Below are 25,736 nucleotides of genomic sequence, written 5' to 3'. Positions count from 1 at the left end.
GTGGAAAAGTGTAGGACAAACCTCAATAATAGCTGAAGACAATTTTGGGGCTAGCCAGCTCTTCCTAACAGGGAAAAGTGGTGATTTCCTAGGCCCACATAAGGAGAAATACCATTGATTCATGTTTTGGATAAATACCCACCTAGTTCTTTCTGCGTGCAAAGCAGTCCATTAGCTGATGGTGAACACATTAGACATGGCCTTGCTTTGACAGAGTTCAGAGTCTAATGAAAGAGACAGTTAACAAGAAAATAAATTTCAAATTCTATTATGAGGGAAAAGAAGAGTGTACTATGGAAGAGGAGTAGAGCAGGTACACACATGGAGGTGTCAAGGGTGAGAAGAAGCCACCTTAATGAAGAGGAAGGGAGGCCACAACATGGGTGAAGTCTTGGCAGTAAGAAAAGGCTTTACTACTTGTTCAAGGATCCGGAAGACAAGAACAATAGGAGCATCATGTGCTGGGACAGATTCATGTGAGATGACACTGAATGAATGGGCTAAATCATGCAGATCCTCTTTGACCATGTTAAGGAGTATGGCTTTCATTCTAAGTAAGATGTGAAATACTTTAGGCAGGTAAATAAAGTAATCTGATTTCTTTTTTGTTTTAAATTGCTCTGAATTCCATGTAAAATGGGTAGCAAAAGGCAGCAAAGGAAATGGGGAAACCAGTTAAAGGGAAATTTCCAGATGAGAAATTATAGAAACTTGGACCAGAATGGCATCAGTGGAAATGGGAAGAAGTAAGTGGACTAGAGATGTGTGTTGGAGGGAGAATCAAGAGAACCTGATGATGAAGACAATGTAGGAAATAAAGGAGCATGGAGAATCCATGAATACTCCTAGATTTCTAGATGAAGCAACTTTGTTGGATGGTGATACCATCTTAAGATAGGAAAGCCTAGGAAGGGGTAAATCTTGAAAAGGTAGATCAAAAGCCCTAATTCAGGTGTGTAGAAGTTAAATATTTACATTTCAAACTCTCTTTTCCCTGACCACACACTGGGCCTTACCCCTGGCAGACCCTAGTCTGATGGGAGTGGTGTGGGCCAACCACCAACGACTCGAACACAGGAGATCTCATCACCCACTCTTTGCCCCAGCCCCACAATGACAGTTTTCCAGCAGCCTCATAGGGTCCCAGTACCCCTCCCCCATTTCTCCATCTGGACAGGAGGATGGAGTTGACCCTGGGAGTGACTCTTGGCCTCTACTGGGAAACTGGCTCCCAGTAACCTCCTCCCCCTGCGTCAATCCTCTTCCCCTAAATGCTTCCCAGCTTCCCATATGGTCTCCAGATACCCCGCACCCTCTCCCCTGGGTGCAATCATCATTCCTAGGGTCAGTTCAGCCCCTTGGATCCCTCAATCTAGGGAGAGTCATGAGTCCATCTGTCATCACCCACCTCCCTGGGAACTGAGGAGGGCAGAGAGCCAGGCCAGCAGGCAGAGCACATCTGTATCTCCTTGTTAAAGTCCAGCTCTGTTGGTTAATCTATGGAAGAGCCCAGCTGGGAAGTCTAGCAAAAATGCAGGAATCACTAGTTTGAGCCTGTTGCCCACACATGCCCCCTCCTCATCATCACGTATGTCCTGTTCATCATCCCTGACTTAGCTCAAAGGTCATCTCATCTGGGAAGACTTTCTAATTTCCAGGCAGATCAGTCACTCCCTCTCCCCTACTTCCTTGACCAGACCACAATGGCAGGCCTGATTGCACTGTCCTAATAGTGTAACAGTCTGATTCCTTGTCTCTCTTTTCAGTTATGTATAGGCTGTCTAATATGGTTCACATTGGTCACATGTTGCTATTCAATTTAAATTAATTATAATTAAATAGAATAAAAATTCAGTTCCTCGGCTACCCTAGCCACATTTTAGGTGCTCCACAGCCCGAAGAGACCAGTGACTCCCATGAGACTTCACAGAGAGCATTTCCATCACCACAAAAAGTTCTATTAAACATGCTGCATTCTATTGAGCAGTGCTAATAAGGGCTCCCTGAGAACCAAACTGGGTCTTACTAATCTTTGTAACCCTGCATAATATCTAGAACATAGAAGATGCTACATATATATGCATTGAGTGAGTGGATGAGAGAACAAGTTCTGGACGCCATATGTCAAGAGGAATATAGATGGCCCGTATGAGGTATGTTTTAAAACACAGACCAGGAGAAAATATGTAGGGGAAAGACAGAGAAGACAACTCAGCATGGATAGGGGGGCCTTTCCATGTCCCGAGACACTAGAATGCTGTTGCCAGCGCCCTTCAGTAGCACTATTAATGTTGGAGCATAGCTGCACAGGACTGCTTGCGCCTACCAGCTTCTCCTCTGCAATACCTCTTTTCTCTACAAATCCATGAGCCATACTAACCTTGCAAACCCCCCAGAAGGCTCTCCCGACCAACCTCCAGTGGTCCCACTCTCCACAGTCAACCAAGCACCCCCAGCACAGTGACAAGGAGCTCCATGTGGCAGCTGCGGTCACTGTCCATTTTGTGTTCCTGTGCATCTGCCTCACATCTATGACTGCTCTCTTTTTCAGGCTGACCAACAGATCCCCAGGGGTGTCAGACCTGAGCTGTAAGACCTGGGTTTTCCAGGGACAAGAACTGTATTTTAATGATCAGGACAGATAGGGACTTCCTAAAGGCTATTTCTTGTTTTCTCATCAGGCAAAGGACTTAGAGGGAAGGACCATGAGATCTGGTCTTGTGGGAACAATTAATCCAGAATTTTGTCCACCAGAGGAGACACAAAAAACAGGTACTTAAGGGAGCTCAAGATGACACTGTTTCTTTTCTACAACCTCAAGTGAACAACAGTTTCTCCTCAGGCCAAGTGGCTGGGCCCTGGGCAAAGCGAGGGACACAGGCGTGAACTTTGAGGATGTGAAGAAGCTGAATCTCTCCTCCTCTACTTCTCTGTGTTTTCCTCTATCAGCGCCTATTTCAGCACTGTGAACCCATAGTCTTCCTTTGTTCTCAGAGAATCCATGGGAGATGAACTGGACAACCCGGTGGCTCTGGTTTGGCTCCTTAAGGGCTCCTAATTGACCTTAGAGTTATCCCTGTATTCACTGTTTCACAGAAACACACTTGCCATCAGAAAGGGCTCTCTAGCCCTGGGACCATTTCTCTGTGGCCTCTGGGCTTGTTTGGAGTTTGTACACCAGGAAAGTGGTAGTAAAGCTCTGCTCTATCCTTGGAGATAGTTCAATTTCTTCCTCACCCTAGAACTTAGGCCATTCTCAACAATAGGCCTGAGGCCCCAGATGGCAGCCCCACCAATGCCAAGGTTGTGGAGGATGATGTAGTATTTAGAATGTCTGTATTCATTCACCTTGTCCTTCCACTGGGCTCTCAGCATTAGCCTCTTTGACCCAAACACTATTCCTTAAAGAGAACCGCGACTATTCTCTATCCTGTAAAAGAGAGTCTGGTCCTCAGCAAGCTCATCTTTGGCACCTAGACGGTGGACACACACTGTGTCCCATGCACAATCCCTCCTCACTGGTTCTGTGTGACAGCCCTCCCATGAGAGGGAAGGCTCTTATAGTCATGATTTTCGAAGTTTAGCACAGTTCAGGAATATGCACCATTGCTATGAGGAGGTTTGTTCGTGCACAGTTTTGTGTGAGGTATTGGAAAGGTGTTCTGATCCTCAAATCGGTATTTTCCCATAAGATTCATTCCTTTGGGTTGAGGCTTGCCTTCCTCTAGCCTTTCTTCTTAAACAATGGTATTCCTGTCTCCCCTGAGGGGCTCCTGAGACTAGACCCACAGGGAGAGCTTTGTGGATGACAAGTGATTCTATGACTGCTCCTCAAAAAGGCAGTGGGAGCAAGTGACCTTCCTAAAGCCAGCCCCTGTTCTCCTCTTTCCTCAGCTGACACATCTGAGAGTGGAGGACGTCTTTCCCATGTTCAAGGCAAAGGAGGGGAAGAGCTGGAAGTCATCAGGGTGTTGTTTTTGCCAGTGGAGCCCTTGAAGTGGAGACAGGAGAAAAACAAACAAACTCATGTCATCTCCCCAGGGCCCTGGAAGAGGTCCCTTTCACAGCCAGGAATGTGACAGGGAGTGAAGTCAGCCAGGAGGCTGCCTGCAGAGGGAGGGATGCAGGCAGCTTGGGCTGAGGATCGGAGGCAAAGAGCAGGGAGAAGGGGCCAGAGCTGGGGGTGTGCAATGCCACCGCATCCCCAGAGAAGAGCAAAGACCCACTAGAGAGAGCTGTCCTCCCAGGCTGGGAGGACTCCATGACACAAAAAGATGGTACATCTCAGCAGAGCCACTTAGAGTCTTCTAGAGGAATCCAGTCAATGTTCTCAAGAGACTGGTTTTGTGGCATAGATGCAGCAATAATCACACAGATTGACCACTGATTGGGAGGGAGATCCTAAGTAGGAAGAAAAAGAGGGTCAGACACAAATACAGAGGGAGTAAAGATAGTCCCAGGGAGGAGACAAAGTGCTTGGGAGGGGTACCAGCCTCAGGCTGAGAAGCAGAGTGGAGAGACAAGTGGCCAAGGGTCAAGGTTATGCCAAGGTTGCCCAAGAGCTCTAGCACACCAGAAGGCCGATGATGGGCCAAAGCTGGACACATGTACCACTGTTGTTCTTTCAAGAACCTTGACCAGGACTTCCATGGCATGTCCCACCCTTCCCTCTACCATGGGGCAGGCCACCAGGGATTCCTGGTCCCCAGTCTCCATTCTCAGCTCACCCCATCCCCTAGGAACCAGGGAAAAGGGAGTGAGATGAAGACATGGGATTTCCTGATACATTCTCCTTCCTCCTCCAAAGTGCACATTTAGGGTCCTTCATACCATAGGCATCACCTTGAGACTGTAGGGCTTGGGCCCTACCTACCCTCCTTTTCTCACTGCATCTGGGAGGCCTAAGGTATGTTCCACTCCAGCCTCCTGCTCTGGGTCCCACCTGTGTGAGGAAAGCAGCCAGGCCAATTCTCCCAGAAGCTCACCACAAATGGTCAGGGATGGATATGCCCATTTGCAAAATGGAGACAAATCTCAACCCCTCACCTCACTGGCAGTCAGGGGTTGATAGGAAACCCTAGTTGCCAGAGCGCCCAGGAGGCAAACAAAAGCATCTGAGGCATTCCAGAAGAAATGCCTCTCTTTGGGGATCTTCTGTTGAAAATGTTGACTTTGTCACAGCCTGATATCACGCTAGCAGAGCTACCTGGTCCAACTTCTCCATGTGCAGGTAGAAGACTGAGGACCGCATAGAAGAAAGGATGGTCTGCTTTCCGGGGACAGCCAGCGGCACAGCACTCATCCTCAGGCTGGCTAGAGGAAGGAGGAGCATGAGGAGAGTAGGCTCATCCTCTGGCAGCCTTGATCTCATACCTGCAGTCTGATAAACACCTTGTACCTGAGACTCAGGATCCATCCAAACCCATCCCCCAAGTCGGAATCTCCACCTTGAGACCTCTTAGCACTATTTTGAAGCCCAGGACTGGGTCTTGCTCTTACGTCTCCTTCCGGAGGCCAGAGCCCCGTCCTTGCTCCCAGATTCACAACACTTCCCACCCACTGCTCCTCCAGACTGCCTGGGCTCTCACTATAATGTGAACCCCGTGTGGGTGGGGATCTTGGTATCTCTTGTTCACTGATGTTCCCTAAGTCCCTCAAGCAGTGCCAGCACAAGGGAGACACCCAATATTTGTGCAGAGGCCTGAACCCACTACAAAAGGATTAGTGAGAAAGTAGAGCCCATGACTTGACGGAAAACAGACAAGGAAAGGCACTGCGCAATGGACACCTGCTGGTTCATGTCCCTCGACCCTCACACCAGGTTTGCCTCTTCTCTAAAATGACTCAGACCATCACCCAGAAGACCAATTTCCTTCACCAGCTCAAGTCCTGTGGCTCTCCATTGCCTGGTTGGCTCCTCAGGCCTTCCTCTCCTCCTGGGTGCCCAGTGTCACCACAGCCTTGGGGATGGTCCCCGATCCTTCAGGCTACAGGCTCTGCAGCCATACGGAGCTCGCCAGGCTCCATCAAGTGTCTCCATCCCCCCAGACTGGAGTGTGGGTGCTCAAAGCTTGGCCTTGTTCTGGAGGTCCTCAGGGGCAAGGAGTCCCACTGGACCCAACTCTGAAAACCTAACGACTGTTGTAGAGGGATCCAGTTTCCCTAGCCTCCCTCACGTGTGCATCCGCAGCTCTACCGCCCTGCCTCTTTCTCCCTGTCCTTAGCACCCCTTCTCCAGGGGTCAGATCCAAGGGCATTTCCTATTGCCAGCACCCAGAGCACAGGGAGGCTGCTATCTCCTATCCCCAGACTCCAGACCCCAGGAAAGGCCAAGACCTTGTATTCTTCCACTGCATTCCAGAGGGAGTGACAGGGAGGCCACCAAGGTGGTCTGGGCTCCTAGGAACAGCCTGGCTCCTTCCCTACCCACCTCACTCTGCCCTCCAGTCACCTCTCAAGCTTTCTGGCTCTAAGTTGCCTGCAGGAATCTTGGCCCAGATCTCTACAACCCCTCCTCCAACCTCCTGCAAAGCCTCCTCACCCTCTCCCTCCCTGTCAGGGCCCCCAGCCTGGTATCTGGTATCTGGTGCTCCCTTTCCCCTGCTTTCCCATCCGCACCCAGCGCGTCTTTCACTTAGTGTTCTGCCCTTGCCTGATTCAAGGAGGGCATCCATCTTGCTTTATCAAGTGGAGTTGCTGATACGCATTTGCCTAATAATATGAAAAAAAAAGGTTTTCTTCTTCTCTGGGCTGCAAAGTCCATCCTACTACTCTGAAATTCCAAGTATGCCTAGTCATCTTTTAAAACATAAAACAGTCTTCAGAAAAATGAGGGGTGCTTTCCTTGTGGAATGCTCTCATCCTGATTACCTGAATTTCAAGGGACTTTTATATATTCATATGTTCGAAAGCCACAGCTCTCCTGTGTGTTCATTACGGAATGTGCTGTAGATGAAGGCTTTGCAATTAAAATGAACTTTGCCCACATCTGAGGAAAACAAAAAAGTCTATGGGTCTCTCCCCTGACCCTCACCTGGGTCCCCACTGGCACTCTGAGTCTCTCTAAGTGTGGATGGCACTTCTTTCACACTCATCTCATCCCTGGGGCCCATGTGGCTCCTGAAACTCCGTGTGCTAAGTGATGGCCTGTCTATCTGGATATAGCTGGGATTCTGGTGGGACAGGTCCAAAGAGTGGCCTCAACTGGTTGAAAGAAGAGTCCCAGGCAGAGATGTTGCCTCCAGAACACCCAGCACTGTCCTGGATGCCCTCCACTGCCCACCTCCCCTGCATATGGAGACTGTGGACTTGAGAGAGAGAGCTCTGGAGCTCCTGAGAGGTGGATGGCACAGTGGGGGAACCCAAGGCTCTGGTGGCAGGAACACTGGGGAGGATGATCCCAGAGGGGGCCAGAGTCCCAACCACCTCACTTCTTTGCCCCTGCTTTTTCCCTCCCCTTTCCCCAAATGCCCCAAAATGTACCTATTAAGGATTGTTTGAAAAATATGTTTTTTGAGAAAGAGAGAGAGCGTGCTAGTGGGAGGTGGGTGGCAGATAGAGAGATTAAGAATCTCAAGCAAACTCCAGGCTGAACATGAAGTCTGATGCAGGGTTCAATCTCACAACCCTAAGATCATGACCTGAGCGAAAACCAAGAGTTGGCCACTTAACTGACTGAGCCATCCAGGTGCCCCAATAACAATTTCTTTTAATGCAAGCTCCTCTGCAAAGTCTAAGTTCTTCTTTCCCTTCTCCATATTGACCTTTATATCTCTACCCGCCTAACTTGTACAGAACTTCATTAAACTGCATGAAGAGGGGGCATCTGCACTGTTGTTTTTCACTGACACTGCCTTGCGTTTCTCTACCGTTCCTTCATTTGCCAAATACTGAGCAAGACCCTGCAATGTACAAAGTGCCGGGCTCTTCCGGTTTCTGTCTCTTTTCTCCATTTTAAAAATACGGTTATAAAATAGAGTCAGGGATCCCAGCCCAAGATGAAGTCTGAGAAAGAATAAAGCTGGTCCCTCCCAAGTCTGGGGTATGGAAGACTGGAGGCTAGATTCCCAGAACTCCTTTTAGTAAAAATTCCACTGCCGCAGCCTTACTAATGAAGCCACCATTGACCAGCCTGCCACCTCCCTGCCCCCAGTCCACTTCCACTTGGCAGCTGGGAAGATTTTTCAGAACACAGATCAGATCAACACCTACCTTGACATACAGATTTCTGTACACTGGCCCCTGACTACCCTCTGATCTCAGAGAGTAGGCGTCCTCTCACTACAGCCATACTGGACCCGCCATGTGCCAACTTCTTCACACCTTCACACATGCTCTTCCCCTGCCCACCACACTTGTCCCCATCCCCCCCATCCTCACTCTCTTCTTTTTGCCAACTTTTACACATTATTCGCATTCCAACAGCAGTGTCTGTTCCTCAGAAATGGTTATCTTACCTGGCCTTCAGGTAAAGTAAATTCCCTATCATATGCTCTTATCATTATCCTGAACATCATGATACTTCGATAATCATTTAGATAATCATGGTCTCTTTCCTTTGACTATAGAAAGTACCTTGAAAGCGGGCCCATCTGTGCTGGCTGCAGATATCGGGCTGACTCAGCTCACTTGAGGCTTTCGTAGGAAAGAGCTCAAAAGACTCTGTCCTGTTCCTTCTAACTGACCAGCTGAAGGCTGAGTGCCCGATTGGAGCAACAGGGATGGAAACAACCTCAGCTGGAATTGATACTCTAGGCACATTTAAACCAGAGCTCCAGCTAGCCTATACAATGCCTCTGTGGGATTAGGAAAAGATGTTCCTTCTTCTGGGAGGGTGCAGCCCAGTAGCAGGGCATGGGCCTTGATGAGGAGAGTCTGGCCTGGCTACACGTCAGTTCCAACTCACCCCTCGGGCAAGCACCTTTTTACAGGATATGCCTTCATTAAGACCCAGGAACAGAAATGAGCTTTTTCAAGCTAGCTAAAGACACTAACCCATGTTCTGAAATTCTGCAGCTTTCTCAAGTCCCAGCTGGGGCTCAAGACGTTGTGTCTTTCTTCTCCCTACAGGGCCTTTGAAACATCTCTTAGAGTTTTATTTCCTAGTCTAGTTCTGCAGACATTTCAGGGCCTTCCATAAGCTCTGGGCACTTCCCCTCCCTTTGGCCCTCCCCTACTCTCTCCCCACTTCTGTTGACACCTGTCTTGGGCCTGTTCAGGATCATGTTTGAGGAGGGGGCTCTGCCATGGGAACAAGGTATCCCCAGCCCAGCATACTCCACAGAGTTTCCATCTATGCCTCTGTGTTCAGTGACAGCAGGTAAATGGGTGGGAGGTCCCATTTGGCCAGAGGGAAACATGGGTGTGCATTCGCAGAGCAGGATCCTGGGAACCAACAGAGAAGCCAGAACTGTATTCAGCAGACCAGCAGGAGGACCCACGTTTAGTGATAAAACCACCACAGCATTCCTAGTCCTCGGTAAGGTCTGGATGACCGGTCAGGGAGCAGCTGCACTGCAGCTGGGACAGCTCTGGCCCACCCTGTCCTCCCCATGTCTGACCTCCGCATGGCCCCAAGGATCACACTGCCCACCAAGCCAGCAGTCTGTCGTCAGCATCTTATTTCACTCTCTCCCCATCCTCTGGCTCAGAGTGCACTCCACAGCTCATACTGCAGTGTGGCTGGGGCAGAGCGAAGTCACAAGTGGGCCCCTCCCAACTCAGGTGGCCAGATGATAAGCATTCCAAGCCACATCAAGACTGAGCCTTTGGCCCCTTGAGGCCTTTCCCATACACGGCCACAGTGATTCACTCTGGCCATATTCTCCTGGTCCGTGCCTCTCTCTCTCTAGCTGCTGGGCTTTTTCCAGGGTGGAGGAGCATGCTCTTAGAGCTCCGGGAGACCCAGATCTGTGGCCTCTGGCTTGAGGTGATAGGAGATCTGTCTTCTCTTCTCTCCACCAGCTGGCCAGCCTTTTGTGTGCCCTGCATGGCTTTTCTCTCATTCTGCCTTCAAAGAGGCAGCCAATGCTGATAGCTGAGGTTCCCCATTCCTTTTCCACTTCAATTAAGGTTCTAGTTCGTCAATCCTTGTCGAAAAAGGAAGTGAAGCCCAAGGTTCTAATCTTCTCAGCTCATAGGTTATTTTCTTAGAAAACACCTCTTACCTTGGAAGCTAGGTTTCGGTGTTATAATGGGAAGGAGAAATCCAGGCCATGTGGCTTGCTCACCATAAAGAGCACATCTGTAGTTTATTGCCATTAAAAGTATCATCTTCACCACCATCACAACGGTCATGACAATTATCACCATTGCCAACATCCAGTAAACATCAACTGCCTTCATCATCCCCATCTTTGTCACCTTCTCCATTGTTTTCACCATAATTATCATCACCATCACCAAAAGTCATGACCACCACCACCATGATCCTCCCCAGTTATCATTACTGTGACTATTAATATCTCCACCACAAGCCTTGCCACCATCATAATCACTTTCATAAACACCATCAACTTGTACATCACCATCCCCACCGATGTGGCCTGGAGCTAGTTTTCTCATCCGCACCACAACCATCACACACTCACCATCACAAACATCACTGCACACTGCCAGCATCACCACCCCCACTGCTATCACCAAAAATCCCACAACTATCAACACCAGTACTAGCATCAACACCCATTACCGCCACCCAATGTCACATATCCTCTTATCCAGGTGATTATCTCTATAGTGGATTCTACAAAATTCAGCTCTGTTTGGAAAACCTTGACTGAACACAATCTATGAGTTCAACACACAATGAGTTGTTGAGGTTGAGTTAGTTGGCTTTCACTGCATGACGATCAACCCCCAACATGAGTGGCTTGATAACCATTTAATTATTTAGCCCGTGATTCTTGGATTAGGTGGGAAGTTATTCTGGTGTGGGCTGCCTCAGCTGATCTTCACTAGGCTTTCTTGCGTGTCTATAGTCAGCTGATAGGTCAGCTAGCACCTGGATGAACACCGATGGCCTCGCCCATACCCGAAGGGGCACTCAGTTCTCCTTCATGTGGCCCCTCACCCTCCAGCAGGCTAGCTCAGGCTCAGTCAGGCACACAGTGGTCGCAGGGTTCTAAGCTTAACACCATTGTACATGGGGGCTTGCCACGCCTCAGCTTGTATCAAGTTTGCTAATGTCTCAAGGTCTAAAGTAAGTCACCGGGTCAGCAGAGATTCAAGAGATGGGGAAACGGACTTCGGCTCCTGATGGGAAGGTCAACAATGTCACATTGCAAGGCCATTGGGGAGTGGAAGAATTTATGGCCTTTTTACAATTTACCACATGGGTGAGCATTAAAAAAAAAAGAGAGAGAGAGAGGACTTTTCTTTAAAACTAACAGCAAACACTGGTCAAGAGAACTCTAATGTAATGTGTTTTTATATCCAGAGGAATGCCCTTGGAGTAGCTTCCAAAACTGGAGTAACTTCACCCCCAGAGTCACTGAGTCCTTCTACTGGGCCTATTTCAACGTTCATGAAATCTTCGACATACTACCTTTGCCTTTTCTAGCCCAGATCCCCTTCTGCTCTGACTTTCCCATCGCTAAGGCCCCGGCTCAAGGTAAGCACTGTCTGCTCCTCTCCTACCTGAATGTCTAGATGTCCACGAGGGTCTTTTCCCCAGCTGTGCTCTCCTTCTTCCTAGAATCCAGCTCTCAGTAGACAGCTCACCATTGTCTTAGTCGCAACCTTCCCTGCCAGAGATAGAGGCACATTTACAGAATTGTAGCTCCCATTGTCCTTCTGTGTGTTCATGAAACTGGATGACCAAACTTCTAACACGACTGAGAGAGAGAAAAATGCTAGGAAGTAACCCCACAAAGGAATTTACCCAACTGGAAAGTATTTTCATTTGGAGAAATTTAGAGCCTCCCCCCCACTCCAATTGTTTTGCATTTGGGTTTCCTGAAAGTCCCAGTAAATAAGAGACAGGCCATACAACCCTTCAGCCTTGGTGTTTTGGAACTGAAACTGAGTGCATGCACCCCTCTCCAGGCCTGGAGAGGGGCAAGAGGGTCAGGAGGTCACTTAATTCTAGCATCTGGCTTAGGAGAGCATCAGTTCCAAACCTGTCTTCTGAGTAGCCCTCCCACCTTTAAAGACACCCAAGCCTAAAAGAGAAGCAGAGAAAATGTTACTGGTTGCCCATTTCTACCAGTGGTCCATCCATTTTTTCAAGATGTCTCCTTGCACTCACTCAAATTCTTCTGGCTGCAGTTCAGGCTTGTTTCTACCTGCCAGTTCATGGTGAAACTTGAAACCTTACCACCTTGCTTCATTGGTTGGCTCTGGCTTTCAGGGCACAAGGTTTAGCTAACTCCTTGGGGGTCCAGTTAACATTGGGTTGTACTTAACACTCGAAAGTCAAGAGCACTGGACAGGTGAGGCAGGGTTCTGCCCTTTACCCTGCTGGGCATGTTGTCACCAGGCCCAGACCCCCAGTTGCTAGAATTCTCAGGGGCAACTATTAGGGTATGACCTGGGCTGCTGAGACCCATCCCTAGCACAGCACGGCATGGGGCCGCTGGGGCTACCCCGAATGTCATGCAGCACCTGCGGAGGGGCAACCTTTGTTTTCTCGGGTCCACTCTGAGATACGGTTCATCTTCCAATGACATTAAATCACAAAATACAGTGCTCTGACGACCGTGGGGCTCTGCAGTGCTCCTTCTTGTTGAAAGCATTTTGGATCTGATTGGCTCAAGACTGGGCAGGCACGGGAATTTTTCCATTTGAGGCCTTTTCCAGACTAATGACTACGTTCAACATGCAGCACAGAAGACATACAAAGATAGTTTTGCAAGCAAGACAGCAGGGGAATGGGGAAGGGAAGGGCCATCTGATGAGCCTTTCATATGTGTGTTATCTGAGATAGTACTCAATGGCCCAGCGAGGCAGGCCTGGCCATCCCCATTTAGTCTCAGGTGGTCTAAGACAAAACTCAGACCTCTTCTCTCTTTCTGGAAAGAAGGAGGAAGGGAGAGAGGGAAGGCTCTGGTATCAGGCAGTCCCAGTTCAGTGGCAGCCATGGGGTTTCTCTGGGCACCACCCCAACTCTCACCCTGCCAGGTGGCTGCTATATAGCTGTGAATAACACGACATCCATCTCCAACCAGACGCAACAGTGAGAGAAATGGATGATCTCTTATTCTCCTGCTCCACATTTCTGCAATTCCACTTGATCTCCTGTGTCTCAGCTTCATCTCCAGATGCTGCAGGAATTCTTGGCATCCCATCTAGGTATGAATATGAGCAGAGGAAGGCAAAGGACCTGTCTTCCTGTGTCTCTATCTTAGGATGGGGGATTCATTTCCTGTGAGCCCCCAACAGTCTTCTGTCATATAGCATTTTGCATCAGTGACGGGCAAGAGCATGGGACTGTCGTGACAGCTACGTTAGAGCAACGTCCTGGGACTCAGGCTCCATGAGCACCATAGGCTTTGTCTAAGGGGCTACTGTAAAACCCCCCAGGAGCATCTGCTCTGAGCCTCAGCCTGCACCAAGCAGTGTCAGGGGAAACAAAGGAAGGGCCCTCACCACCCTGCACAGGGGCTCACTGTACAAGGATGTAAGACAAGAACAACACAGACGGGTAACTGCCTAGGCAAAACCTGGACTTGTTCCTTCCCCAGCTTCCTTCAGCATGTTCTCTGGAGCAGGACAATGAGGACCTTTGGAGAAGGTGGGGCCCTGGATGGGCCAACTAGAAGGCATTTCTCTGGGGCCCAGAGCAGAGGTAGGACTGGGCTGGACACTCGGGGCACGGTGTGGAACGAGCAGGGAGAGGTAAGAAGTACAGGACATAAGATTAGGAGGGAGGGGGCAGACTGTTCTGGAAGGAGTGGAGGCTGGAGTTTGGGCTTGACCTCACTGCCAAAGAAATTCAGCAATGCTCATCTCAGCCCTACGTCTGAGCAGGTGTTTCCTCTCACCCAAACCACATATACCCATAAATGATTTTGCCTGTGAGGACCTGGGGGACGCCACAGGCCAGTACAAGACAAGACAACAGCTAGGGGGCTGGAGATGGCCCCGGCAGATGGGGAAGGATCAGGCCTTCACCCGTATCTCCCACATGCACCCCCAGGAAGCCTCTGGCAGGGGAGATGCAACAGCACCCCTGCACATTCCCTCAGGTCCAAACTCCAGTGGAGAGAGGAAAACTAGGGAGAGTGTGCCCCCCACTGGTCAGCAAGGACAGGACCCACTGCCAGGGCAGGGCCGGGGCCAGATCTCCCAGGGGCAGCCTGGCCTTGGGGAAGGACAGCAAGCCTCTAGGCCATTTGCCCTCCTGACCCTGGGGAGGGTCTGTGGGGCCTTTCTCTCTCTGGAAACTGATCCCTCACTGCTGCTGCTCAGGCCTTGCCCTCCTGGTCAGAGCCCCTGCAGCAGAGGCCTCAGCGTGCATCCTGCAAAGGGGGCATCTCAGAACACGCTCTCCCTCCCCTGATGTGAGGATCGGCAAGTTCCCAAGGACGGCAGGGTTATGAAGCTTGTCCTCCAGAGGGCAGGAGTTGGGCAAGCTCTAAATGATCTTCTGAGGAAGGGATTCCAGCAGGGTGGGAGGGGACTTCCCCTCCAAAAATGAGGTTAACACTCAGGTCTCCCCCATCCCAAGTGGCACTGGCTCTCTTCTGGACCCCGATAAGCCTCACACAGGAGAGCCCAGAGGCCTCTGGATTTCCTCCACTCAGGTATGCAGGCTTGTAAGGGACCCTAGGAGTCGAATGAGTTAATTTCTTTCTCATTTGCAGGAGAAATCATGGCTTTTATAAAGGTTTCCCCAGACATGCCTAGTCATAATGACATCCCCCACCACCTTCTTTCCCTAAATCCCTCCTGTTGTCGTTAAACCTCTGGGACAGAGTGATGAGCTGGGCCAAAGGCCACAGAGGAAGAAAACATGGTTCCCATCTTTGAGGACCCCTGGGCTGAGTGTTTCTGTCCTAAAGAGCCTCGCAGCTTCTGGGACAGACAGGCGAAGCACTCCTCAAAGGAAAGAGGTCTGCAGCAGACAAATATACAAAGTAGAGCAGAAATCATAAACACATTTTATTTCTAAATAATTTTAAAACCACTGGCATTGTAGCAAATTGGAATATATTTCCAGAATCAACTCAAAGAGATTTTTTTTTTACAGCAACATATGAAAAACGTCATTTAAATATCCACCAGCAGCTGCACCACATGTTGAGCTCTTAGGAAAACACTTTCTTTCCTTTCATCAAAGTCCCTTGATTAATGTTCCACTTTTCTTTGACACTTTTTCCATAGTTTGAAAAAAAAATCAAAGGCTGTCCTATTATCTGGGAGAAAATTAAACTGATAAGATTTAATGTCTGCTATATTCTACAGTGGTAGGCAAAAAATATCCTTTAGGCCTGGGGCCAAATGTAAATGAACATTAAATGGAGGGTACATCCCTGCCTGAGGCTTTTGGGAGGGGTGAGGCTGGGGTAGCTGCAGAAGCAAGCAGAAAGAGCCCCACTGGACAGCAGGCAACCTGGAGGGACTGGTGGGAAGGTTTGCGGTGCCCTAGGAGGGAAGGCAGAGCAGGACCTTGCAGATGTGATTTTGGGGACCGCAAAGTCCCAGCGCGGGGCGAGGGGAGGGGGGGCGGCCAGGGTAAGGCCAGCAATGCCCACCTGCAGCAGGGCCTCCTGCAAGGCTGGCATGCTGTGAATGGGGACACCTGAGGAGGCAGCTGTCCGGTTAGAGGAGAGAAAAGGAGTGAGTGGGAAGGAGGGAGGGGAAAGCAGCAAGAGGAGAAACTGCGCCAGTAGAAGGCTAGGCAGATGGAGTAAGGGGAAATCACAGCGTGTCTGGCATGGCAGCTGATGCCATAATTTAAAGGTCAACTCAGTGGAAGAGGAAGAGAGGAAGGGGGAGGGGCGGCAGTGTCTGGCACTCACTCGCCTCTCCCCGCGCAGTCCCACAAGGCCTTCTCTCCTGACCTGATGTCCTCCATATCCTGGGGTCCCCTCTCCCTCGGCGCACCCCCAGCATGGGCTGTGGAAGCTGCAGACCCAGCTCTGCAGTCTGCCTCCTTTGGTACCTCACCAGTGTAGAAGTGACTTAGGCTCCCCGAACCTTAGTTTCTTCCTTCCTAAAATGGGGATGATAACACTTCGTCTCCCCAGTTTATTGTAAAAGTTAAACTGGATAACGGCATCAGTGCTGGAAAGACTCATTAAAAATTTGCAAATCTTTTTGGACTTCTCTAAAGGAAGTGGCTTGAATTTGCCTTTGAGGAAAAAAGCGTCCCTTTGTTCACCTTTTGGGTAAATTAAAACTAGCCCTCCTTGTTCCTAAGACCACCCCCACCCCCGTCTTTGGAGATAATGGGTCACCCTTAGGTGACGTGGGCTCACCTCTGGCTTTTCAGATGTCTTTACCCTGTGGGTTTTGTAAATGGATGTATCTTTGCGCAGAATCGGCACACCGCCCCCCACCACCTCCAACTCAGCTGGCTGGGTTTCCTCTTGAGGAGGAATGTGACTTTTCTCTGCATGGATTTGGGCTGCCTGGTGCCTATAAATTATGGCAAGTTCTTGGGAAGCTATGGAGGTTTTTGTTGGAATGGTTTTTTGCCCGAGGGCTGGAGAGGAAACCCCATGGGCTGCAGGAAAGCCTTCCAGGCGTGGGCTTCAGCTCCGGCTGGGGGAGGCTGTCTAAAGGAATCGGACAGGCCCAGACTCCCTACTGTGCTGCTATGACAGGATGAAAAGCCCAAACCGAGTGGACGTGGAGTTAGTCCCTGCGAGGGCCAGGAGACAAGCCCTCACTGCCCGTTGTCTATGGTGGGACTGGAGTGTGGGGCAGTCTCAAGGTGTTCCTGTGCTCCTTGGCCTGAGGGTGCTGGGACAGCTCCAGATGCTGGGCTGGAGTGTCCTCGTCGCATGGGTTTGGCCCAACGGATGACTAGAGCCTCGCTGGCCCCTCACTTCCCTTCCATTCTCTCCAGCTGTTCAGTGATTCTGATTCAAAGTCTCAGCCTAGCCTCTACCATATGGTAGAGTGCCCTCCTGCTCTCGAACCAAGGCATGGCTTTGAAAGGCTGCAGTTGGCGGGAATGTACATGTGGCTATGGTGGTGCGGCTGGTGGTGGGGAAGAGGGAGGGTCCTCCTTCAGAGACCCTATCCCTGGGGCTGCAGGCAGGCAGCCAAGTTCCAAACCAGGACACTGTGGGTGTTACACCCCTTCTCCTGGTCTCCCAGGTATGACAAAGGCCTCCTCTCCTTTGGACCAACAGTGACCAGGACATTTAAGCCCAGAGCAGCTTAGCTCTGAGGCTGAGCTGTCTGACTAGTTGGTGCCAGGGGCCCTGGCCGGATGTCAAGCAAGGATGACATGGCCTTGCTTCCCGGCTTTTCTTGTCTGCAGTCCCTTCCTCTTCCTCGCGATGAGTGCTCGCCCTCTGTTAAAAGGTAGGGGCCTTTCAACACAGAAATCTCAGTTTCACCCTGAGGACGTGGCAGCGTAGGGTGAGAATGTTCACGAAGAGGTGCCCAAAGTGGGTCACTGCAAGGAGAGATGATGGGCCTTGACCTAGACCTCGTGCCTCGTGCCCACCTTATGCCTGGTGGGCCACAAGGAAACTCTAACTCAAGGGCCTCTGCCAGCCACAAGGCGAGCACAAGGAGGCCCCTGCAAAGGGAAGAAGCTCCCTTTGTGCACTTGAGGGCTGCCAGAGAACCCCGGGGAGCGCAGCACACCTGCACAGTGACCACCAGGGGGCTCCAGGGGACCCTGTGGGAGCCTCTTCTGGAGGAGAGCCTTCAGTGACCCCCTGGCCTGGCCTGCAGCCCTAGAGTACAGGACAGAAATTAAAACCGACCAGCAGATGGTGAGCTCCCTGTCTCCACAGGTAAGTGATGGAGGCCGAAGGAGTTATCTCTCACAAGGGGAATTTCTTTCTCATGCAAAATGTCCACATGGTGGGGTCCACCCCACCCCAAGATCCTGTTGACAAGGCCCGGCCAAACTGACACTGTGTTCCCACTAGCCAATCTGTACACACAGCACTCTGTCACCAGCCATCCAAGGGACGGCAAAGGCTAAAACCAACCAAGACCGTGAGAGACAAACACAAGTTTCATTCATAGTCTCAATCTAGCCAAATGGAGTTGTTGGCAATTCCTTGCAGATAATTAAAGAGACAGCTCACGTTTTGCCTAAAATAACAAAAGAATTGAAGGAATAAAACCATTAGTTCCAGGATGAAGGAGACCTGCAGGTTATGATGTGTCAACCCATCGTTAGCTGAAGAATGGCCTGAGGGCAGGGGTACCACGTTCCCCCTTGGGAGGGAGACTTCCCCAGGGCAGGGTCTCTGGCCCCTGCTGGACCCCACCTACTGCACTGGGCCGGGAGATGCTCTGGGACCATTTGAGAAGCCTGCTGTCCGGGGCTCCTGGAATGGGCCAAGGCTGTGAGCACTGTGCCTCTGCAATGGCCCAGGTGAAGGATAGCCTGCAACACGCCCAGCTCTCAGCAGCAGCATCTTGTCCTCTCTGGACACAGAACAGTATCCCACCCAGAATGTTTGGCACCGAGCACTGCCACCAGCTCTCCTCTGGTCAGCATTTCCAAGAGCCAGATGCTTCCAGGACACAAGCCTCTTCTCCCTCGGGAGACCTCAGGCCACCTGCCTCCAGCCTCTGCTTCCTTCCCAGAGCCAGCAGCTCTCCCCAGCTCCCTGGAGCTCCCTGGAGTCCCCAATGCCAACTGTGGCCAGTTCTCTGTGCTACTCTCTGCTTGACTCCTGCCAGCTGCTTGGACCACTCTTCAGCCTGGGTTACACCATGTGCTGGGCCTGCCCTGGGCACAGGGGACACAAGCAGGCTGCTTCCTATTCAGGACTTCCTATTCAGGCTGATGACAGCCTCAAGAATCCTCCTGGGATTTTGCTTTCCAGAGACCTGTCCTAGGTTGCAGACCCTGGCAGAGCGCAAAGACTATGGCTGAGGGCAGGCTGTTGGGGCAAGGAGGGACAGTGAGAATCAAGCTTGTCTGGTACAGGGCTGTCAGACTGTTTGAACGCGGGCCAGGAATCTGGGAAGAGGGGTGAGAAGAAAGAGGATGTTCCAGCTGCCAGGCTCTCAAAGTCTGGTTGGGTCCAGAGAGGAAGCACATTGATCAAACTCACGCTGAACTAAGCAGGCCTCACATGTGGGTTCTGGCCCACAATCCAACACTCCCTCATTCATGCACGTACTCATTCCCCATCCTCAGCTTCCTCCTCTGAAAGGGGTGCCTCCTGTGCCCGTCCTCTTACAGGAATAGAGTGAGGATCACAAGACATCTAAATGATTTTATTCTCCAGCTCACACTTCCATACCTGCGGGCCAGGAAGCTCAGCACCTCTCAGGTGTTGGGTCGGTGTCCTCTCTGAGCGGCCCCCTGAAGTGCACTGGGGAAGCCATAGAAGGGAGCACTGATACAGCTCTGGCTTTCAACAGGAAACTATGACTCCATTAAAATCAAAACCGTGACTGGACAAAGAACAGACCCAGAAAGCCAGAAGGTGATGCCCTCTGCCTTTGGAGACCTCCCTGAACAACGTTCTCAGACCTGCCCAAACAGCCCTGGCCTTGACCTGCTTTCCCCTGGCCCACTGGCACCTGCACGGATGCTCAGGTCTGGGGCCCCACCAATCGCTCCGAAGCCACACATCTGAAAAGCTGAGTGGATTCTGCTTGGTGAGCAACGGCTGTCCCGAGCGCTGCCCCAGGCAGGCTGAGGGACGTCACCCCCAGCCCCAGGAGACAAACCCCTGAGCGCCTGAGGAAGAGCCCCCTAGGAGTGCGGGCATTTGGGGCAGCCCAGGGGACGGGGATGAGAAGCAGGCGGCAAAGGCAGGCAGCTGGTTCAGACCCGTGGCAGGAAGTCCCAACCAAGATTCATCCGGGAAAAATGCAACTAATGTTGCACAGCTGGGGCCACTAATCAGAAACACAGGCCCAGAGGTGGCAGCAGGGACAGGCCCAGAGGGCAGGGCCGACAGCGAGGTGATAATTGGCAGCAAACTCTAGGTCCGTCTCCCCGCCCTCTCCGGCTGGCTGCTGTTTGGAGACTGCAGTCTGAGAGGGGCAGCTTCTCCCCTGCCCTGTCTGCCTGGAGGGGGGGACTCACGGCTCATTCGAAGCCCTCAAGTCAGCTAAAACAATAGCTGAAGCCCTGGCTTAGTCTGGCCTAGTCTCCAGCAGCTGGAGCCGGGAGTGGTCACCTTTACCTCTGGAGTCCTCATCCGCATTGACAGCCCTTCCCGAACTCCTGGGGCTGGAGTCCCTTCTCCCAGCACAGTATCAGGAGAGGTTCTGAGAAGGGCCTTTCAGCCCTGAGTGGGCTCCCTCTCAAACTGGGCACAGGCTCTGTCCCCTGGGAAAGGCATGAAAAGGGAGGGTTCCGGCAGCAAGGTTACCAGCAGAGAAGTGAAGGACTGGGCTGCACCAGAACCCCTGAGAGTGCCGTTTCCTTGAGTCCATGAAGCACTTATCGAGCTCCTGCTCTCACCTGTCTTCCAGGCACCGGGTTATAAGGTAATGTTTGCATTCTCTGTTCTCTCTCCTCAGGGGGCTTCCAGTCTCATGGAGAGAAACAAGGGAAGAGGAGATGTCGGTGGGGGTCAGGGCGGTGACAGGACAGTCTTTGAGAGCAGAGGGCTAGGGAGGGGCAATACCCAGGAACAGGACACAGGGGCTGCCCACTGGGATTCTCTAGGACCCCGGCTGCTCTGCCGCAACTTCCCCCGAGCTTCCCTCCTGCCCTCAGCCAGATGAGCTGGGTGAGCCCTCAGGGCTACTGAGATGGCAAGCCATGGCTGGGAAGGTGGAGAGTCCTCTGCAGGGGGCAAGAAGCCAGGCCCTGCAGACCCCCACACTACACCCCTCCCTCACTTTGGCCCAGACAAATCCTCTGCTGCAGCCCAGGTCATACAACCCTAGGTGTTGGCCCAGGTGACAGCAGAGTCCACGCCACCCCTCATCCTCAGGATGAGCCCCAAGTCCTTCAACTGGTCTCAGGCTGTCACTGGCTTGAATCCGCTGGCAGCTCCTCCTGTGGGTAGGAGCCTATCTTTCGCTACTCACACTGTCTAAAGAGGCACCCTGGGGAAGCACAAGGCCTCTGAGCCTCCCGAAGCCCCTGAGGAAATCACCAGACCAGCCACAACCTGCCCCTCCCCAACCTTCCCACAAGCCCTACTTTCCTCCCGTCGCCCCACACAGGGCCTACAGAACTCACTCTGCCCAGTCAGTCTTGGTGTCCAGCCGCCCCTCCCAAGTTGAAGAAAGCATGAGGGGAGTGAGGCAGGGGGTCTTCGGTGGAGATTTGAGAAGTGGAAGTAGAAGGGATGGGAGGAAATGGAGGAAACGAGGGCAATCCAGAGGCCATGCCGTGGGGAAGGGGGGTTGGCCATGGCCTCCGGAAGCTGAATGGAAGAAGCAGGGGTCAGAGGTGTGGGAGCAGGAGAAGAAAGGAGGAACCCAACGCAATGGCTGGAGCTGGGAGCTGCCGTGTTGGAGGGCTCCTTACAGCCTGAGTGTTTGCCATGGAATTTCCCGGCCTAATAAAGAAGAATTTAAATAGACCACAAGTTGCTTAATGTTGACTGTATAAATAATCCAAATCCCCAGCTCCCTTTGTTCCACAGGCTATTTGTGTCAAGAAAGAAAGGGGGGGAACGGGGGGATCGAACAGAAGCCACCGCCCCAGATCGCAGGGTTTGGGGACTCTCTGTTCTCCTCCATCAGGGCCCCAGGGAACAGGGGTTGAGGACTGGGAGGGGGAGATTTGGGTTTCCCAGCCAAGCCTTCCGTTCATGAGCATGCACACACAGGCACGTAAGCCCCACACAGAATCACATACGTCCATGTACATACGTGCACGTGTCCCCACGCAGCACATTACCCTACGCTCACTCATGGGCATGTGTGCGCACAGAGGCACCCGCTTCCCCACTTGGACTGACTCTTGTCCATACAGGAACACACGCACGTGGGTGCACACCCAGACACAGAGTGAGGTTCAGCCAAAGGTGCCAGCTCCTGTCACGGGCCGGATCTCAGCCACTTCCCCACCCATTCTGCGGTTCAGCAACCCTAGGGCACATGGCTCGGGAACTGGGATCCTTGGGAGTCCTGTTGGGTGTGTGGCAGAGAGTAGCTTTGGTCATACTGAGTCACTTCCAAAGAAGGTCATGTTGAAAACCAAGCATGAACACCAAGTTCAGAGTCCTCCACTCCCCACTGCTAGCCCATGACTAAGGACTCCAGCCCGTTGCCCACACGTGCCCAGTCCTGCCATGTCCTCCTATGCTGAGCCCTCAGAGGAGGACAGGGAGACGGAGCCATCCCTCACGGTCAGGACCTGGACTAGCCTGGAAATTTCTAGCCCCTCAGCCATCGGCACGGTAGTAGGAGGGCAACTGCAATAAAGCACTTATACCACTTGCAGTGCCCAAGAGAAAGAAGAAGGAAGAGGGAGAAAGAGGGGTGGGGGTTAGGACAGGGGAGGGAAGGGCAGGGGAGGGGAGGGGAGAAGCAAGAGGGCAACACAGCTGCTTCTGCCTGGTGTCCATTCTGACTGCTCCATCCCTATGCAGACCAAAGTTCAATATCTTACATTTCATTCTTGCCTGTGCTGAGCACACATGCACACACCTCATACAGAGCAGGGGGGAATGGGGTCTTAGGGGGCATGGGGGATGCCTGGCCTCACACATATTTCCAGATTAGCAGTCCCTGTCTTGGTCCTAATTCTGCTTGCTCCCTAAGCCTTGGATCTAGCATAGCCAACTAAAGCATGCTCCCAACCACCTGACTGCTCACAGGGGCGCAGCCCAGCCTGGAATGTTAACTGCCATTCTGTGTCCAACCCTGAACTCTGCAAGGCCTAACACATGTCCCAAGAAACCAGTGGCGGGGACTGGCTGAAGCCCAAGACCAGCATGTAGAAACTTTGTGGGGCTGAGATCAGGGCTTTTACCCCAGGAACCACAATTTTCTTCCGTGCTGAGAATTAAGAGAGTGACGTAAGCACCCCCAAATAACCCAGTACATATCACCAGGCAGGAATAAAGAATGGAGAAGACTCAAAAAATAAGGCTCTGAGTACAGAGGAAGAAGAGCCCCCAGGGCTAGAACTATCAGGGATGTTCATTCACTAACTCATTCATCCATTCATCAAATACATATTGAGTACCTGCTATATTCGAGCAGCGTGCGGGGCACTGTGGTGTGTGTGTGCATGGATCTGGGCTCAGGAATTACACCCCCCCACACACACACACACACAACACACAGACAAGAGCAGGATCCCAGGGCCACCCTCGGTCTCAGCCCCAATCCCAACCCCACCTTCCAGGGCCAGCAGGTCCTGTAACTCCTTCCCCTGAACCAGCATTGGCCCCTGGCTTCACAGGGAAGTCAGGGTGGAGAGAGGTGCCTACAACTTTGCAGCTCCTAACTATTCTTAGGTCCATTAAGCCCAATAACCGTCTTGCATAATGCCCGCTGCCTTGTTCCAGTGAAGCCCCCAGCCCAGTGCTCCCCCCGGGTCGCCCTCTCAGGGCTCCAGGAATGGACCGGCAGAAACTGCCAGGGGCTTCTTCTCTGGGCTGGCTGGGAACTCAAGGTCTGGGACTGCCAGCAGATGGTGTGCATCTCCCAGGCTGCCTGGGAGACGGACGGGAAGGGAAGTGGGGCTGTCCACACGCTCAGAATCTCTGGGCTGTCACCGGGTCCCCTTGATCCTCCTTCCAAGAAAGAAGGGGGAAAAACATGTCTTTCCGGGCCCTAATCCTCTCCACATGGGCGGGCACCACAGAGAGCCAGGGCCCTGCTGCAGGCACGCAGGCAGGCAGGAGCACTGCTGTCACTCTACTCAAGGACCCTTTCCCCTGACCTGCAGGTTTGTGACTGCAGAAGCTTTGGCCTACCCCTGCCTTCCTTTCAGAGCCTCCACACTGCCCACCTCCTACCCTTGGCCCGCCCTGAGCCTGGCACGCCCTCGCAGACTTCAGCTGAAGGGAAAACGAGGCAGCACCAGCTGACAGACACCAGGGTGGAAGGAGCCAGGCAAGAAGTGGTTTGCCCTGAGCTGAATCAGCTCCCTGAACCCGAACCCTCCCAAGAGCATCCTAGGCAAAGGCACCCAGTAAAGCTTCCCTGGGGAGTGCAGGCCCCTTACACATCTCTGTAATGCATCACCAGGGGCTCACCTGCACCCCAGGGACACTGAGAGCAGAGCCCCAGGTGGCCCTCCTTTCAGCAGTGAATGACCCCTGGGGCTAGTTCCCTGAGGGGGCTCAGGTCTGGTAGGAACAAGAGCAGGAGAATGGAAGACCTCCCAGAATGGAGCCCTGGAGGTCAGTGGGGGAGCTAAGGGAGTCCCTCTGAGGAAGGCCTGTGTAGGGGCCTCCCCTCTAAACCAGCTCAGAATCCCTCCCAGCTGGGGGCCCGTGAAAGACCAGCTTGTGTGGCCAATGTTACAGCTCCTTCTTGCTCCATCAAGATAGACCTTCTGTCTTCTCAGTAGGCTGGCTGCAGGCTCTGTGCCTTGGCTCTTGCCATCGATCTGGGCCATATGGGCCCCAGCCCCCAGCCCCCCATGGCCTGGTGTTAGTGATCTCTGTGTCCAGTACTTGGGTGTCTAAGACATGGAGCCCGCGTGATAAGCACAGGCATGCACAAGCAGATGTGAGCCATACCCACAGTTGCAGCTCTTGGTTGACCCCACGTGGGGAAAGGCCCACATCCCTCCCGCTCTAGCTCATTTGGGGCCTACCATGGATGCCAGGCTGGCCTGATCTGCCCAGCCAACACTATCACACAGTCTGGACCCTAAGGACAAGGAGGGGTTGCCCAGAGCCCAGCGGCCAGGAGGGCCTGGCCCTGCCTTGATGCCAGGCATCAAAGGCCAAGAAATGGCAGGGCAATTGCTGTCTGGTGTCCCCAGTGGGCACAGGCCCAGACCACTCCTGGTCTCCTCAGACCAGCCTGGGCCCTAGCTTGCTGCCCCAGGGCCCTGGGCAGGGTGCTGGAAAGGCCACCCCCATTCCCCAACCAATTCAATGGCAACTCTGAATAAGAGCTAATTCTGCTGACATAAGATCTTCCTTTTAATACCCCCCACGCTGTTTGTGTCTAGTTCCCCTCCAACCCCAACCCCACCTCCCACCCCAGCTGCCCCCCTGACTTTTATTGTCCCAGACATTTGCTTGAAAACAGGAACTTTGTGCTCTGGGCTCCATCTGCTCCTGCTTAGTTCTCACTTGGAGCTGCAATCCTTGGTCACACATGCCATGCCCCCTCCCACAAACTCACCCACTTCTACCTAGCCTGCCCCTGGTGTCAGGGGTCATGGGATCTCTCATCCCTGGTGCAGGCCAGCGTGGCCTGAGACAGTGGTCTCCTATTCGGACCCCTGTTCACCACCCCAGGGTCGTGGACACAGTGGAACTGGAAAGCTCTGGAGCCTTGAGCCTAGCCCTCACCCCTAGAAAGCCCCCACCCCCACCTCACCCCACCTCCCTTTCTGCCCCAGAGCACAGAGGAACTCCCCCACAGCACTGGGAAGAATTCAGGGAGTCCGGAGGACCTTCCAGACACCAGCAGCATCTTGAGTGAGGAAGCTGGAGTAAATAAAACCCAGGATCTTTCTCCCTGAACGGCCCTGGCCCTCA

General features: G+C 52.4%; 1 long non-coding RNA gene across 1 annotated transcript in view; it reads right to left on the bottom strand.

Annotated features, from left to right (window-relative positions):
• Window positions 1-25,736, bottom strand: part of LOC109488954 — a 103,128-nt gene that overhangs the window by 350 nt on the left and 77,042 nt on the right. The window contains exon 3 of the long non-coding RNA XR_002141851.2: window positions 11,638-11,744. This is a non-coding gene — a long non-coding RNA (uncharacterized LOC109488954). The remainder of the gene's footprint in view (window positions 1-11,637; window positions 11,745-25,736) is intronic.

Source organism: Ailuropoda melanoleuca, chromosome 4 (assembly GCF_002007445.2).
Source record: "Ailuropoda melanoleuca isolate Jingjing chromosome 4, ASM200744v2, whole genome shotgun sequence".
Classification (NCBI taxonomy): Eukaryota; Metazoa; Chordata; class Mammalia; order Carnivora; family Ursidae; genus Ailuropoda; species Ailuropoda melanoleuca.
Note: the sequence above shows the minus strand (reverse complement) of the source record. Positions and strands in the feature narration are given on the sequence as shown.